The 18,079-nt window shown below is 38.0% G+C and overlaps 1 pseudogene across 1 annotated transcript in view; it reads left to right on the forward strand.

Annotated features, from left to right (window-relative positions):
* Dcdc1-ps1 (doublecortin domain containing 1, pseudogene 1) overlaps positions 1-18,079 on the forward strand; it is a 411,937-nt pseudogene that overhangs the window by 152,172 nt on the left and 241,686 nt on the right. Inside the window, 2 exon segments of the transcript NR_175340.2 lie at positions 8,269-8,348; positions 14,909-14,924. The product of NR_175340.2 is annotated as a doublecortin domain containing 1, pseudogene 1 (transcript).

An 18,079-nucleotide genomic window follows, 5' to 3' on the forward strand; every position in this document is an offset into this window, starting at 1 on the left:
TGTGATGGCACTTCTTCTGGTAAATTTTATAGTTTTTGAACTATAGTTTATCATCTTGACATTTTTATTTTTATTTTTGTGACGCCGAGAATGAAACTATGGCCTCACACATGCTAGGCAAACAGTCTAGCACTGAGCAACATTCTAAGGCCATTAGAGTATACCTTAAAGATGAGATGGAGTTATTAAGGAGGAAGTGACGTTGGAGCAATTTTGAGGAAATGGAAAATAATAAAGTCGGTAGTTGGTTAGACACATGGGAAGAGGAAACAAGGCAGTAATTCAAGAATATTTCATGTATGTGTAGAAAGGTGAGCAGATACTGTAATAAGACCCGATATAAACAGACACTAAGGCAAACCAGACGAAAGAGGACCATGGTACCTCTAAACTTTCTTTTCTGAGTAGTTGTTAATACTTTAGCACATAACTTCACTATTATGATATATATTTAAGGTCTTATTTATTTTTTGATATTATGTCTTTTTTTCTACTTGCTATATCACCTCTATTTTCTAATAAATGGAATTAACTATATTACTGACCAATGCCCAACATTATTTTAGATCCATTACGAGCTTATTCATTTTTTAAATTTTTTATTAGATATATTTCTTTACATACATTTCAAATGTTATTCTCCTCGGTTTCATGTCCATAAGCCTCCATCCCCTCCTTTCCCCCTCCTTGATTCGGGTATTTCCCCTATACATCCCCCTTACTGCCCCCCATATTCCCCTGCACTGGGGGTCCAACCTTGGCAGGAGCAAGGGCTTTCTCTTCCACTGGTGCCCCAACAAGGCTATTCTCTGCTACATATGCAGTTGGAACCCTGGGTCAGTCCATGTATAGTCTTTTGGTAGTGGTTTAGTCCCTGGAAGCTCTAGTTGGTTGACTTTGTTGTTCTTATGGGTTGCGAGCCCCTTCAGCTCTTTCAATCCTTCCTCTAATTCCCCCAAGGGGGTCCTGATCTCAGTTCAGTGGTTTGCTGCTAGCATTGACCTCTGTATTGGACATGCTCTGGATGTGTTTCTCAGGAGAGCTCTATATCCTGTCCCTTTCAGCATGCACTTTTTAGCTTCATCCATCTTACCTAGTTTGGTGGTTGTATATATATGGGCCACATGTGGGGCAGGCTGTGAATGGTCCTTCCTTCAGTCGCTGGACGAGCTTATTTCTTAACATGGACATATGCCAGGCTTTTTACCTTCACAACAATAGTTTCATCCATGCAGTTATTTGCAGTTAGTTCATGCAGAAAAATTTCCAGAGATGGTGCATGTGGACGTAGGGTTCTAGTTCTCTAGGGCTTGATATCCATTGAACCTTTTCCTTCTGTCAAGCTGTCATATTTAAGTTTCCCTTGAGGTCCTTAGTTCTTAAGCCCTGTAATCCTCATCCGTATTTTAGAAAGTTAGATTAGAGAACATATTATATTATTTCTTTAGCTCTAGTTGTTTCATTAGTAGTGATACTGAACTTGGTTTGTATTTTTCCACATTTACATTGTGTTTGTGTTTGAACATGCACCTGCGCACATACACATGTGTGTATGTGCACACGTGCATGTGCTTCTGAGCATACATGTATTTGGAGTATGGTGAGTGTACTTGTAAGTGCAGAGGCCAGAGGACAAGTTGGGTATTTTGCGTATTTACCCTCCTTAATGCTTCTCTGAGACGGTCTCTGTCTCACTGAACTGATTCTTAGAAGATTCAACCTATGCATAACTTTCTCTAGGGATACGAGTCTCCAATGTCTAGCCTAGTCATTTTTCTGGTGCCATGTCGACTGATGGATGGCATCAGTAACTTGACTTTAGACATTATGTCTTACCTACCTCTGACTCCCCCAGTGCTATACACACTCAAGAGCCATTATTGATAATAGGAAGAGCATATGACATTTCTGATCATGATAGAATGTGCAGATGAAAAGGTAGAATCTGGCTACAGAGTCAGGGTCAAGTCTGTGATACATTCCTCACAGAATTTGGGAGGGCTAGAACTCATGGTTGCTTACAAAAATAATGGAACAGTTTTAAAAAGAAATTGAAAAACTTTAGTTGCCAATTCAGCTTAGGGTAAAGTATCATGAAGAATTGTCTTTTGTATACTTTTACATAAACTATAACTTAATGCTGCTGATTTAAAATGGTTACCTGTCAAATACTCTGATAGTGTGACACATGAATTCTCTTTTGAGGCAAGCTATTCTCTAGAAACCACACTGTAGAAAAATGGGTTTTTATCAAAAAAACAAAAACAAAAACAAAAACAACAAAAAATAGAAAGCTAGAGAGAGAGAGAGAGGCCTGGCTACAGAAGCTTGGGCTGGAAGAATTGTCACAGTCACCCAGAGTCTCTGAGTGAATTTGTGGCACAGCCAATTTTGGATTGGACTCTTTCCTAAGACAAGAAGTGGTACTTAGTTTTTTTCTCCACAAGGAGACTTTCTTTAAACGATACTATAAAAAGTGGAGTTAGGTCAAGACCTAGAGTCCTCAGACTGGAACTGAATTAGGCTTGAGGGCGTGACATTGAGACACTATGGAGCCAAAAACTGGAGCTAAGAATGGAGTCCTCCAGTGGCTTGCTTGCTTGCTTGCTTGTTTTGCTCGTTGTAGTAACAGGCACTTGACCTGTAACCCTCCCTCTTACATTTGAATTGACAAGGAGGTTAAGAATGGGTTCACGCAGGTGCCTACCTCTTCTTGTCTCTTTGAAGCATCTTGTAATTATGTCCAACCCTGCCTGAGCTGACTGGATCTCTGATGGCCTCACCCTGGCTCACACTTGGTCTCACCTAGACTTCTCCCACCCAAAGCTATGTGCATCCACTTTATCAACTTTACTTAGGGCTACTTTCATCATATGACTATTAGACACATTTATTATTAATTAAAAACAATGCCCTCCTCTTTCATTTTCTCCTCTTTCCCTAGGAAGCTACTATGTCACACTGCTGTCTTTCCTTATCCAAACACTTGGATCGTAAGTGTTATTAGTCTTATAGGTTTTAGTCATATGTGTGTGTGTGTGTGTGTGTGTGTGCATGATTACCTATCTTATGCCACATATTTTTCATGTTTTGCTGTTTTTTCCCATTGTTCTATTAGCCACCCTGGGCTTTGATGCTAACCTGTCTGTATTTGGGAAAGGCCTGTCACATTCTGTGGCGTGGTAAAGATGATGTTATCTAATGTGATTTTCTAAATCACGCATGTAGATAGGACTGATGAGATTATTTACTTTCTTGCATTCCCTCCTTGCTTATGGCTACAATTCCACCAAGTTAAAAGCAAGGAGTGAGCTGTAGATATGGCTCAGTGGTTTATGACCCCTCCTGCCCTCCTGACAGCTTGAGTTCAATCCCCAGGACCCACATGGTGGATGAAAAGACCCAGCTCCTGCAAATTGTCTTCTGACCTCCACGCTAATACTACACATAGAAGAAATGAATGAAAATCTTTTGAAAAGAAATTTGGCCTAAAAAGGGTTTTGCCTAAAGATATCAGACAATTGTAATATAAGGATCATTTATTAAATAAATATGCTTGTATTTGCTAATTACCCAAGTTAATTATAAACTGTGAAGACTGCCCTTGTGTCTTCATAGAATCTTACCTGCTTTGAATAAATGGTAGCTATTTATTCAAATCTATTACAAACATTAAGATGAAATAAATACAAATCTAGCAATATTTGTATATTTTGAATTTAGTGCATTTTGAACTGTAAAGGCCCTTTAATCTTAAGTCATAAATCCCAGTCATAAATCACTGGGATTTTCCTATTGCAAGTGTCAACATCACTTCTTAAAGTTTTATTAATCTCTCCAAAATGTGATACCACTAAATACACTTCTTTCACAGATGGAAATACACACACACACACACACACACACACACACACACACACACACACACACACAGGAGAGAGAGAGAGAGAGAGAGAGAGAGAGAGAGAGAGAGAGAGAGAGAGAGAGAGAGAAGGGAGGGCAGAAGAAGAGGGAGAGGAAGGAGGAGAGGGAGAGGGAGGAGGAGAGGGAGAGGGAGAGGGAGGAGGAGAGGGAGAGGGAGAAGGAGAGGGAGAGAGATACAGAGAGAGACACACACACAGAGAGAGCCTACAAAGACTCTATAAAAACTCTATTTGATTGCCTCAAGAATCAACCTTTCTATTTCCAGCAAGAACAGATAGCATTCCTTTGACATGCTGACCTGTTCATCAGTTTGATTTTGTACATTTGAACTCTCCGAACCGTTGCCTGAATGTCATATTTATCTCTGTTGACAAGTAGGAATTCTAAAGTATCATCCCGATCTGATGTAAGACGTAACAGATTCGTCTGTACCTCGTCTCTTTTGCCAAATGTTTTTATGTGGTCACTCCTTATCAGTTTCGCTGTCCAGTTTCAGAAACAAACGATTTAGGCTAACAAAACTGGGAGTTTGACTTGAACATCAAGTTAGGGAATGGTGTCCTCCCCTGCTCTTCCTGCAGTCACCTCCTGTTCCCATACATAAATGGCAGCCAGCAATGGCTAGAAACAAAAGCTCCCCCAGCCTCTGAATACAGTGACATTCATTCCCTGGGAGAAGCAGGGCCAGCTTTTTGAAAGCCGACTTCTTCAGCTCGACAATAACACACAATGAGTTATTGACTTGTTTATATACGGAGTCTTTTCAGTAACTAACTCTGACTCCCACAGTCTGGACAAATGATTGATTTCGTGGTTAGAAAAGGAGAGGGCTCCTGCACTAAACTCTGTAGTGCAAACCATTTCTTCCCCCATTTGTTCTATTACTGAATGGGACCTTATTAAAATGCACTTTTTTAAAAAAAATACCTGCAGCTGTCCTTTATAGCCGTGTTTTGTATATATAAATAAGTAATTTGTCCCAGTCTTTTGTATATTAACAGACCATTTGGGAAGCTTGTCAATATATATGAAGGGTGCTTATGTTATTGTTCATGCTAAACTGTATTGCCTATATTGATCCACATGTAAACTATGGATCAAATAATATAGCAGTAAATCAATGTTTACTGGTGAAAACCTTAGAAAAATCTAGTGTTCTTACAGGGGCATGCTGATTCATTAAGAATGGTCTACACAACACATACTGTATAGCCCATCCTTGTTCATTGGTTACTCTTCAGAAATACAAAAGCCATGTGGAAAGCCCCAGTTCAGAGCCATGAGAGCTTGGCTGGACTAACAGGCTTTCCCCCTTTGGGTAGAACTTATCATGAATGAGGTAGACAGAACACACCAGGGTGTTCGAATTACTGCGCTTTTTCTAACATTATCAATAATTTAACTCCAGAACGACAATTTTAGACTTACTCTCTTCTGTAAATTCATTTGCCTATCATGTTCAAATTTTTAAGGATCTTTATGATTTCAATAAACCTACTTCAGAATACTTAGGAAGCAGACACCAGGGAGGCAGTCAGCTGTTAATGATGTGTATGAGACAAGATCACCTCTGATGAGGCTATGCTTATTTAGGAGGTCATGAGCCTGCTTTCCCTCGGAGGGTGTCCATGAGTTTTCAGGAATTTGAAGCATCTTCTAAAACTTAACAGCGCTTTCAATAATGGATCAATTATTGTATCAAATTCTGTATCGCTAAACTACAACTTTTAGTTCTTTAGGGACCGAATGACATCTGAAGCCTTAGTGTTAACATTTTAAGTAAAATGTACTCTGAAAAGCCAGTGATGATGGAAAGCATTTTACTGGGCTCTATGGCCTCAGGTGTATTTCTGTGGACTCTTTTCTTTTTATTCTGGTCTCTTGTGTGGCTGGGGATTACACCCAGGGCCAAATGCATGCTATGCAAGTTGCTCTCCCACCAAGATAAGTCCCCAGCCTCTTTATAGAAAAAAAGCTAACCCTTTGATGGCTTCCATTAATTTATCCTGTCTTCATCTTCCTTGTATCTAACCATACCTTTTCTTTAAAGCATTTCCATGAACCTTTCTTTCTCTTTTCCGTCTTCTGTTGGCCAGTCTTGTGATGCTTCCTTTCAAGTTTCCAGTAGTTTCAAATGAGCCCAGCTTTGCCTGTTTATGAATATTTCCAATTAGAACCCCAAATGCTCATTCTCATCTTTTATCTAATACATTTTTTTTCTTTTTTTCGGAGTGGAGGACCAAATCCAGGGCCTTGTGCTTGCTAGGCAAGCGCTCTACCACTGAGCTAAATCCCCAAGCCCTTATCTAATACATTCTTTTTTTTTTATCTAATACATTCTTAACACCACAATACGATTTCTTAAATCACAAAATGATTTTAGTGTGTTTACCTTCTGCATACACAGTCTAGTGTTTATTTAAAGTTGGATATTGAAATTTTGGAGTGGTTTCCCCACAACTGTTGTGCTGTCAGAGGTAAACAGTTCTTGCCTTTTTAAAAGTTACTTTCATGCTGTTACAAATGTCACAGCCCTGGGAAACCACATTAGAGGCGTACTTCCCTGCATGGTACCAAAGAACTTCAAGCCTGTTTTTGTTTTGTTCTGTTTCCACTGAAACAGACTGCTCTGAAGGTGCTCTCCCTCCCTCCGTCCCTCTGTCTCTCTGTCTCTCTGTCTCTCCCTTCCTCCATCCCTCCCTCCTTTCCTTTATTTTTCATCTGGAAATCAATAGATAAACTTGATGGGCATGGGGACACATGCATCTAATCCCATAATTTGGGAGTTGGAGGGAGATGGATTACAGGTTTAAGAGCAGCCTGGAGAGCAAGGCTCAACTCTGTCTCCTAAAACCAAGGTCTGATGGTATAGCTGAGTGGGTGAGTTCTGTCCTGCATGTGAAATGCTCTTGGTTCTTTTCCCAGCTCTGCAAAATAAGAGAAAAGGAGAAGTTGGAGGAATACTCTGCAGTTTCTGTCTTCCATTCCCCTCATCTCCTGAGGTGAGAAAGCTGCTGATAAAGGATCGGTGAGACTTTAGGTCAGACTTGTTCTGTACAAAGTCACGATCTTTACATTTTTATAGTTATACTTTATGATATATTATTACAGGCACAACTATTCATTAGAGAGAATAATGCTAAAAATAGTCTTGTGTGGTGGTTAAAAATAACCTCTTTAATCAGTGACTCTCAGACTAGGTCAGGGTTGGACTTGGTGAACCACTATTTGCTCACAAAATTCAGCTTACTACCTTGATAAGACTTTAAAAGTCTTATCAGAACATGGCTCAATTGTTTATATCTTGTCTATTTTATACTATAAGGGACTGATAAAGATGACCCTCTTCCCCTTCCCATGAAACCTAAACTATTGACAAGTCCTTTAGAGAATATTTATCAGCTCTTTATTTAGGCGACCATCGGATACCCAGAAAACCATTAAGCCACTCCTGTCTGTATCCAGTATTACAAAATATTGGAAGTCATTTTAGCACAGTGAAGTTTATGAATTAATACTTTTGCTGTACTCCTTGACTTCTTATATCAATACAATGGCAGCCACCTTATTCTTTTACCTACAATGAAAATCTTAGATAGAAGAGCTCAACCTAATTTCCAAAGTCGTTAAACTAAATTTATTTTTAAAATATTGTAAACAGTCTTAATCCATGTCAATTTTGCAACTTAAGAAACTCCCTGAGAATTAGATTTTCCAAGCTGTATATTTTAAAGAAAGTTTAAAATTCAGTTATGTTAAGTGTTTTAAGTACTAAAAGAAAATCATCTTACTATTTTGGGGTGGGAGAAGAATTTATTTGGCTTACACTTCCACATTATAATCCATCACTGAAGGAAGTCAGGCCAGGAACTCAAGCAGGGCAGGAATCTGAAGGCAGGAGCTTTAATGCCTGCACTTGGAAAGCAAAGGCAGACAGATCTCTGAAGCTAGCCTGGTCTATAGAGCTAGTTCCAGGACAGCCAGGATGACACCCAGAAACCTTATCCAACTGCTCAATTCCCATGGTTCGATATAGAATGCAAAACTTTTCTTGTTGTACATTGGACCTGTCAGCATCCTGTCATGAGATGGGCAGAGACTCACAAATTCTTGCCCCTTCCTGAGGATGAGGGCAGTTGGTGGTTACCATTCATTTGTTCTTGAAGGCTACGTGAACTTCTCCAAGGCAGCTTGCCTTTCTTTTGAGCAAAAGTCATCTTTCTACTTATTCTTAATGAGGTTTGTTTTCACATAAGTACTTCAAAATTTAAAAAAATTATTTTTTGTTAATTTTGTTTGAATAAATGTTGCTGTTGTCAGAGGTTTATGGTTATCATCTTTTAGTTGATCTCGATCATGAATGAAAAAGTAGCAAAGGTCACAGAAAAGGCCATTCTTTCAGTGACACAAGAGGAATACCATTGGTCACTGAAATGTAAGGGACTTTGCTATCACTATCAAAACCATAATGTACCATAACTTCAAAATTAACAGAAAATTCGCCTTGAGTATTACAGTATATCAACCCTTGTTAATTCTGAAAAGCCGGAAACAGAAAACATAGCTATCCCAAACTGGCAATTATTTTATTGATGTGTGCCCCCCTGAAAAATTATGCCTGAAAGAACAAATCAGGTCATGATTTTCTGAAACATCACGAACGTTTTCCCATTAAATTTTACAAGCTATTACTTGAAAATCAGTTTTGAAACAATCCGGTACCAGGAAGTGTAAGAGGGTCATTGAATCCTCGATAACTCCAAATCGTGTTTGTATTAACTAACGTCTATGGAGAGAATCCTTGTTCTGGGTTTTAGCAATGATAACTAAGTTATCTTCTATCCCGAGAAAGCTGTAGTTTACAAATGTCAGCCCTGAGAGAGCTAATCATCAGATTCTGCCGGCAATGTTGTAATGAAGAACTATTAAATCAAACCTCCCCTCCAAAGCCCACGCTGGGAAGTTGACAGCGTAGTCCATAAATGAAATAATGACACAAAATTGGTGCCAGACAAAGGAGGAAAATGATTTTCATGTAGCTTTCTGGAATGCAAAAGCATTCAATCTTCCTGAGGAGTGGGCCTGGATTTGCTAGTCTCTGCATACCACTGTGAAAAATAAAGCCCAAACCAACATAAAGAATAAGATCGTGCACACATTTAAAAAATAAACTTTCTACATAAGTTTGACCAATTTGAACACCGGTCAAAGTAATCCATCTAGAGTTTAAGGCTTTAGTATTTTGTCTTCATCTTAATGACTGTATCATCTTTTCTGACTTTATCTTTCATGATAGATGATCAATAAGACATATCAAATTTTCTGCATGAACTCAACACCTAGGTGAAAATGTGTTCCTTTTGGGACATATATGCCTAGTATTAAAGATGATATTGTAAGCACTGATTAAAATACTCAATAGGGAATATTTTGCAAAAACTATATGTGACCATTTCCTACAATGCAATGAGTAACAACTGTATGGATTCAAGTGATAGTTTTGGCTTCTTCCACTGAATAGTTAGTTATAAGGTTATTAGGTTAGTTATAAGTTAGTTATTAGGTTGCTAGTAATAAATTAAAAAAAATACCCCTCTATGTATGTTTAATCACAGTTGGAGAGATTTTAATATAAAAAATGACAGATCATTTTCTCTGGTATAATTATGTTTGCCCTTTGATGTATATTTCTAATCATTGCATGTATAGGCATGATTGTGGGTGTGAGTGTGGGGTGGGTGCATGTGTCCATGACAGGTGTGTGGAGGTTAGAGGAATAACTTTGTATATGGGTCCCCATCTTCTTCTTTTCTGAGACATAGTCTCTGATTTTGCTGCTGTATATACCAGCCAGCCTACAATCTTCTGGGGGTGGGGGAACTTTCCTCCATCTCTTACCTCCCTGAAGCAGTGCTAATGCACATTATCAAAACTGGCTTTGCTGTGGATCCAAACTCAGGTTGTCCTGCATGCATGACACATGCCTTCACAACTGATCATCCGAAAGTCTTTCCTTTGCTATCTTACATAAAATTTTAAATTCATTGGAACTTAAAATTAGTGGTCAAGAAAAATGATCATTGTTTTAGATATATAAAGTATTCATAGGGGCTGGAGAGATGGCTCAGTGGTTAAGAACACTGACTGCTCTTTCAGGGGTCCTGAGTTCAAATCCCAGCAACAACATGGTGGCTCACAACCATCTGTAATGGAATCTGATGCCCTCTTCTGGTATGTCTGAAGATAGTTACAGTGTACTCACATGCATAAAATAAATAAAAAAATCTTAAAACAAAGTATTTGTGTTTGTTTAGTATTTCTTTTCTTAGCTTATCTGTTAATTACAAAAGTAGTGGGTAAATTGTGATATTGTCACACATACTTATTGATATTCTTATTAGCAGTTTTGTATTTATTTAATGCTAATGCTTCGATGTTCTTTCTATAAAACTTGATTAGTTACAAATTTATCAAGTGCAAATCAAAAATATGGGGTTTTTTGTTTCAAAAATCAAACACATGTATAGTTACTAAATTATTGTTTGTAAAACAATTCTGTTGGTTTGGATGTGTAAATTCCAGTGTTCATGTTTGCAAAAGTCAATTCAAGTTTTAGCTGTGGTTCATGCACATACAGAGAAGTGAAATCCTAACGGAAAAGGGAAGTGCGAAAAATTAGGGAATCTTATTTCCATATTTTCTCAGCTCAGTTCCCCTTTATGTTGATGTTGCTGTGGCTTGAACTCAGGGTTTTGTGAATGCTAGGCAAGTTCTGTACCACTGAGCTGCAACCCCATCTCCACAGTTTATTTATACAAATATGAAATTCTATGCCTATCTCAAAACCCCGATAACGTGTCATAAAATCTCAGGTTTAGTTCCTGTTTTACTGTCTGGGCTCTTCTTTGAAAATGTCCTTTTATTCAATAATTATGCATAGATTACAAGGATATTTTTATGCAATGATATGTTAAAATTAACTTTTTTGTAAACTTGTAATTCATTGTTGTCAGTTTAAAAGTGTACTATTCCAGATTGCCTAAAAGTAAATAGGAACTCTGGACTAAACATGCATGAGCAGTAAAACTGGGCAGAAGCAGCCAAACTATTGTGAAGTCAAGGAGGAAGGTTTGCTAGTGTGTGTTTGAGACATGGTTAGCCATTGCTCCATGGTATGGACATGACCTAGTATGGGTCACTGGTGCCAGCTTGGCGAGAGTGTTCTGAGCATGGCAATTAGATCCCTTAGTGAGCTATACTTCTATAATTAGAGTTCTGTAAAAGTAGCTATGTAGTAGCCTCAGGATCTAGATCCCATCAACAGCATTGCCATCAACCTATCTGCAAATAGGTGAGTTGAGAAGACATTGAAAATGCCTCCATTTTCAGTGGTCTCTTCCCACATCAGTAGGTGGAGATGTGAGATTGTGAAGTCACCACATAAGGACCTCTGGCTGGAAGCAAGGCAGAGCTTCTAAAGTTACAGGAAAGTGAAGATGAGTTAGTCTGTGCAATGCGGAAGGAGGTGCTGCACACGCCAGTTATCCTGGGGGTTAACTGTAGCTCAGCTGCCAAGCCAGACACACTTAGATTTTCTCCAGCTCCCTTGATTTTTCTGGCCTTCTTTTATTGATTTTAGATTTTATTAATTCTCCTTATAACCTATTAATGCAATATATTTGTGGGCAAAACAATGAAGAGATTTAGGAAGATTAAAAAGTATTCACAAAAATCTCTGTGATCCCTTTCTGGATTATTTTCTTTCTTATGTATGATGTATGTATGTATGTATGTATGTATGTATGTATGTATGTATTATATTTGTTGGTGGGCGAAGGGTGTTGTATGGTGTACATATAGACTTCAGATGACAAATTGTAGATTCCCACTATATTGGTCCTCATGACCAAATGCTTGCTGGCAACTGCCTTTACTTTCTTGATCATCCTGCTAGCGCATCCTCCTTTTCTCTCATACTGTACTTCCAGGCTGGCTTTGAACTCGCTATGCAGTTCACAGAGGTCTTCAGCTCATGTCAATCCTTCTGTCTCAGCCTCCCAAGTGCTGAGATTACAGGTTTGAGCCACACCACATCTGCCTAGAAAGTTGGGTTGACAGACTGTCCTTGATTTGAGACCATCCTGTATTCTTTTTTGAAGACCATATTTCAAGAATAGAGACAACCATCTCTATGATGATTTCGGATGATAGTTCTGTGCAAAGTGCTCTAGAGCTCTTAGTAATGGACGGATTCAAAGTCACAGAGAATTCAGCCCAATAGCTGAAGCCACTGCAAAAACCATAAGCTCTTCAGACTTGTCCCTTCTAGTGGACAGACAATATTTAGCAATGTGTAGCACAGAAATGGGCAATTTCCATGTATAAGATCTATTAAAAATATAAAGAGGTTAATATTTTGTGCTGACTATAAGCCTTCTTGAGAACTTAATTGAATTCAAGAATTCCACCCATAAAGGTGTGTTCAAACATCCCATGTACATGTGTTTAGCCACATGCACGGTTGCCTTATTTAAGAAGCTTGGCTTGTTTCCTCACCAGAATATTTATTTTTTATTTTTTGTTTGGTACCTTCTGTTCATCAGTTACACTCCCAAATTCTGTCCAAGTGTCCCTTCCATTCTCCATTGCCATGGAGCATGGAGAGGGAACGAGTGGGCTTTCTCCCGCACAATGCGATGGTGCACTTTTTCAGCATATGCATGCGTAAGCCTTCTTTTGTGAATGGGACCGATAGGGTCAGATAATGTTTAAAGGGAAAGGTTTTATGTCTCTCAGGCTTCTATGTTTCCACATGGATGCTCTCACACACACATAGATTGAATTATGAACAGACCCATTAATGCCGGGATCACAGAAGGTCAAGTTTTGTCTTCTTTTACCCCCATTCAGATTTGCTTTTGTAGAGAGAAAAAAAGGATTTGCAAGGGGAAAAAGATTTATGATAAAGAATTTTTTTAAGAACACTTTTCTCCTTTCAGCAACATCTTTGATTTGGAAAAAAAGATCATATTATGGAAAATAATTCAGTAATATTGTATCATTTTCCTGAGTTTAGTGTGAGTTAGTTCATGTGTGTAGATGTCTTTAAGGGCAACATATTATTATAATAACTGAGAACAAAACATAGCACTTTGAAGATAAAGGTCATATAAATATGTAAAAGTAACAAAGTTTGAAGAGAACTAAATGGAACTATTATCAACATGCCATTGGCAGAGTTCTTTACTAATTTTCTCCTTATTTACGAGCCAATTTAATCTTTGCTCAGACATATGCATTTTCAGTTTTGAATTAAGAAAACAACTAATACCCCATGTTATTGTGGCACACAAATATTAACAAATAATCCAACGGAAGCAGTAAAAAAAGGAACAGAGAAACATTTTGAAAGGACAAAGACTTTATCCCCAATGAAAAATTTAAGACTTTAACCAATAGCTCTTTCGAGAGCAAATGACATCAGCAATTGTATGGTTGGTTGATTTCTGATGTCACATGGAATCCCTTATCAGTTAAAGGGTATGGATTGTGACAGTAAAACCAGTCATGCATAAAGTGCTCCTAAATCAAAGTCTGGGAGTCTTCCTTCTTTCTCTTCTGGTTTTGTGCTGGTGGCTCGCTCTGCTGTGTGGTGAAGAATATCAAGCTGAAGAGAACAGGGTTTGACAGAAAGATTCATTATATGATACAAACATTAAACGCCACATACAATGCTGTCTTCCCAAGTCATGTGATCCTGGGAATGGCTTCAGAGAGACCCTGTGCTTTCCAGAAAGCCCTGTGCTGAGGGCCCTTGCTTTTTGAACTTTGATTTCATGAACCAAGCAGAAGAGCTGGCCACCTGGACTGCTAGGTGTTGGGCTCTGTGTCAGTTGCTATCATCTGTCACTTTGGGGATGATACTCCTGTAGGATAAAACACTCCAAGAAGATGAAGCAAAAGTGCCGACTTGCACTGGATAACTTAGAGTTTGTTAAAGGTCATAGCTTCTATGGCTAACTGTGCCATTTGTAATGCAAAAAAATTCACATTAGAAGGAAGGACTTCTTAGAGGAGCCATCCATTGGAATTTAGAGTTTAAGAACGATATTGTCTTCATTTTTTCTTCCTTTATTGTTTTTCCCTATTTACTTCCTTTGTGTTTTTTCTTTTCATTTCTTCTTTTTTACATTAAGTCTTTTCTCTTTTCCTCTGTTGCGACTCCTCTCATCACTCTCCCAAAGCCTCTCCATTGTCTTATATGCCTGTGGTTATCAAACTCATATCTAAGTTCTTCTAGTTACATGAGGGCTTACTTATAAATAATAGGAATTGGCACAGACCTTCCCTGTCAATAAGCACTGCCCATTACTAATTTGTTATACATGGTAAAAGATTTAACAAAAAATAATATATTAATCACTTTTTGGAAATATTGACCAAGTCTAAATCCTAGTGACTTAATACAAAGTATATATTACATATATCAACCTATTAACACAAAGTATATAATATCTACTTATTTATTAGCTGCAGATTTTTATGACCCTTTCCTATGTGTCTTTCCTGGACTGTGACAGAAGTTAAAACTGTTACTACATTATTGGGGTATTCTCAACAAGGGCAAAGACCAGTGGTGGAAGTGCTCCATGGCCCTTAAGGTGATGCTGAGCAGTGCCATTTGCTACTTCTGCTCACAGCATGTATCAAGCCAAAGTACATATGTGCACATATTTGTGCACACACATGTAGCAATAATAATCAAAGAAAAAAAGCTGTCAATTTGTCAACTTTTGAGTTAGAGGGGACTTGGGACAGATGTAGAATAGGTTAGTTGGGAGACAATGAAGGAGAAAAGGGAGGGGAAAAAGTGATATAATTTCAATTATGCAACATTAAAGAAGCAAGCAAATAAAAGCAAATATTGATGAAGATGCAAATAAAAGGGAAGGACTCTAAACGTGTTCAAAGAACTCTAAATTAGCATGTCACAAAAACACGTTCACATCAACGATTATTGCAGAAGTAATCATCACATCAAACAGGAATTTTATTTATCCATAAAAAAGAACAAAATTATGTAATTTTCAGAAAAATGGATAAAACTGAAGATTGGCATATTTACTCATATGTACTGGTTAGCTGTTTGTTTGTTTGTTTGTTTGTCATCTTGACACCACCTAGGAACATCTAGGAAGAGGGAAGTTCAATGAAAAAAATGTTTCTATAAGTTATACATGATTCTGTTGGGGTATTTTTCTGATTAATGGTTTATGTGTGACGACTCAGCCCACTGTAGGTGGTAGTACCCCTGTGAAGGAGGTCTTGGATTACCTAAAATCTCTATCTGGACAAGCCAGTAAGCACTCCATAGACTCTGCTTCAGTTCCTGCCTCCAGGTACTTGTCTTGAATTCATGCATCGACATCCCTCTATGATGGGAAAATTGTAAGATGAAGCAAACCTTTTCCTTCCCACACTGTTTTTGGTCAGTATTTCATCGCAAAAATAGTAAGTAAGCTATTGTTATTAGACTAATTAAGTCATTTTAACAAAGGCAAACATGGCATGTTTTATTTGTGGTTCATGTATGTATGTATGTATGTATGTATGTATGTATATATGTATGTATGTATGTATGTACAATAGAAGTGCAACTGCTATTGTCTAGGGCAGCAAAAATGGATAATGGTGAATGGCAACGGGAAAGGGAGAGGTATATGAAGGAATTAGGTCAAAGTATATTACATACTTATATGAAAACACACATCCAACACCTAATCAATGAATATATGCCAAAAAATTGACTGCATGAGTATAGATTAGTTATTTGTGATCAATCTTTGATCAATCTTTTCAATTAGTATGTGTCTGTTTTTCTTCATATACCATATTATTTTAGTAACTGTAGTTTTGTGATATGTTTTAAATTCAGGTGCTAGATTCCTCCAGCTTTTAAGAAAAAAAAATAAAGTTTTGCAACATTGGGGAAATACCTCAGTAGGTGAAATTCTTGACTTGTGAGCAGAAGTACCTGGATAGTTGCCTATCAGACATATTAAAAAGCCATGCATGGTGGCACATGACTATACTCCAAGTGCTGAACTGGTGGAGGCACGAGGATCCTTAGGGATCCAACAGCAGCTAGCCTAGCCTAATCAGTGAGTCTCAGTTCCCAATGAGAATCTCTATCTCAAGAATAAGTCCTTCGGAGGAAGGACACTTAAAGGTAAACTCTTGTCTGGCATTCACATAGATCCCTTCACACTTGTATCTACATTTTCATAAACAGACACATGTACATACTGACATGCAAATTGCTACCTGATACTTCTTACATGTTATTAGACCAAGGCAAATTATTGTTTGTGATGTAAACTTTTCTAACCCCTCATTTTTCATTTATGTATATTTTTATCAGTGAATTTTCTTGTAGGCAGCATACAGTTGCATTTCGTTTTTTGTTTATTTAACCAATCTTTTATTTTAAACTTTCTCCTAAATTGGATATTTTAAAATTTCTTTCCTTATTTCTTCAGTGGACCAATTACCATTCAGTAGATTATTGTTTAGTTTTCATAAGATTATATACTCTCTGTAAGTTTTATAGCTGAAGCTGTTTGTTTCCTGGTTCCACTGGCTTGGAATACTTTTTTATATTCCTTTTACCCTATGATAACATCTATTGTTGATATGAAGGTGTGCTCCTTGGAGGCAAAAAAAAGTTTGGTCATGTTTTCTAATACAGTCTGTTAGTCTGTATCATTTCTTTTTTATGTTTTTTTTTATTGGATACTTTTATCTACATTTCAAATGTTCTCACCTTTCCTAGTTCCCCTCTCTTCCATCTCAACTTCCCCTGCTTCTATGAGGTTGCTCCCCCTTCCATCCACCCTCTCCCACCTCAATACCTGTCATTCACCTACACTGGGGAAAAGAGCCTTCACAGGACAAAGGGCTTCTCCTCCTATTGGTGCCAGATAATGCCATCCTCTGCTACATTTGTGGTTGGAGCCATGGGTCCCCTCATGCATACTCTTTGGTTGGTGGTGTAGTCCCTGGGAGCTCTGGGGGTTCTGGTTGGTTGATATTGTTGCTCTTCCTATGGGGCTGCAAACCCCATCATCTTCTTCAGTCCTTCCCCTAACTCGTCCATTGGAGTCCCCATGCTCAGTCTGATGGTTAGCTGCAAGCATCTTATCATCTGTATCAGTAAGGCTCTGGCAGAGCCTCTCAGGAGACATTCATAACATGTTCCTGTAAGCAAGGACTTCCACTTTTGGTCTTTTTTCTTCTTGAGCTTCATATGGTCTGTGAATTTTATTTTGGCTATTCCCAAGCTTTTGGACTAATATCCACTTATCAGTGAGTGCATACAATGTGTATTCTTTTTGACTGGGTTATCTCACTCAGGATGATATTTTGTAGTTCTACCCATTTGCCTAGGAATTTCAAGAAGTCATTGGTTTTAATAGCTGAGTAGTACTACATTGTGTAATTGTATCACATTTTCTGTATCCATTCCTCTGTCGAAGGAATGGATATTCCGGCTTCTGGCTATTATAAATAAAGCTGCTATGAACATAGTGGAGCATGTGTCCTTGTTATATTTTAGAATATCTTTTGGGATACTCAGGAATGGTATAGCTGGGTCCTCAGGTAGTACTATGTCCAATCTACTGAGGAACCTCCAGACTGATTTCCAGAATGGTAGTACCAGCTTGCAATCCCACCAACAATGGAGGAGTGTTTCTCTTTCTCCATATCCTCGCCAGCTGTAGCCTGAGTTTTTGATATTAGCCATTCTGACTGTTGTGTGGTGGAATCTCATGGTTGTGTTTATTTCCATTTCACTGATGACTAAGGATGTTGAGCATTTCTTTGGGTACTTCTCAGTCATTTGGTATTTCTCCATTGAGAATTCTTTGTTTAGCTCTGTACCCCACTTTTAATAGGATTATTTGCTTCTCATGGGTTGTCATGATTAATATAGTAAAAAATAGCCATCTTGCCAAAAAGCAATACACACATTCAGTGTAATCCCCATCCAAATTCCAACTCAAATCTTCATAGAGTTAGAAAGAGCAACTTGCAAATTCATTTGGAATAACAGAAAACCCAGGATAGTGAAAACTAATCTCAACAATAAAAGAAC

Source organism: Rattus norvegicus, chromosome 3, assembly GCF_021556685.1.
Source record: "Rattus norvegicus strain SHRSP/BbbUtx chromosome 3, alternate assembly SHRSP_T2T, whole genome shotgun sequence".
NCBI lineage: Eukaryota > Metazoa > Chordata > Mammalia > Rodentia > Muridae > Rattus > Rattus norvegicus.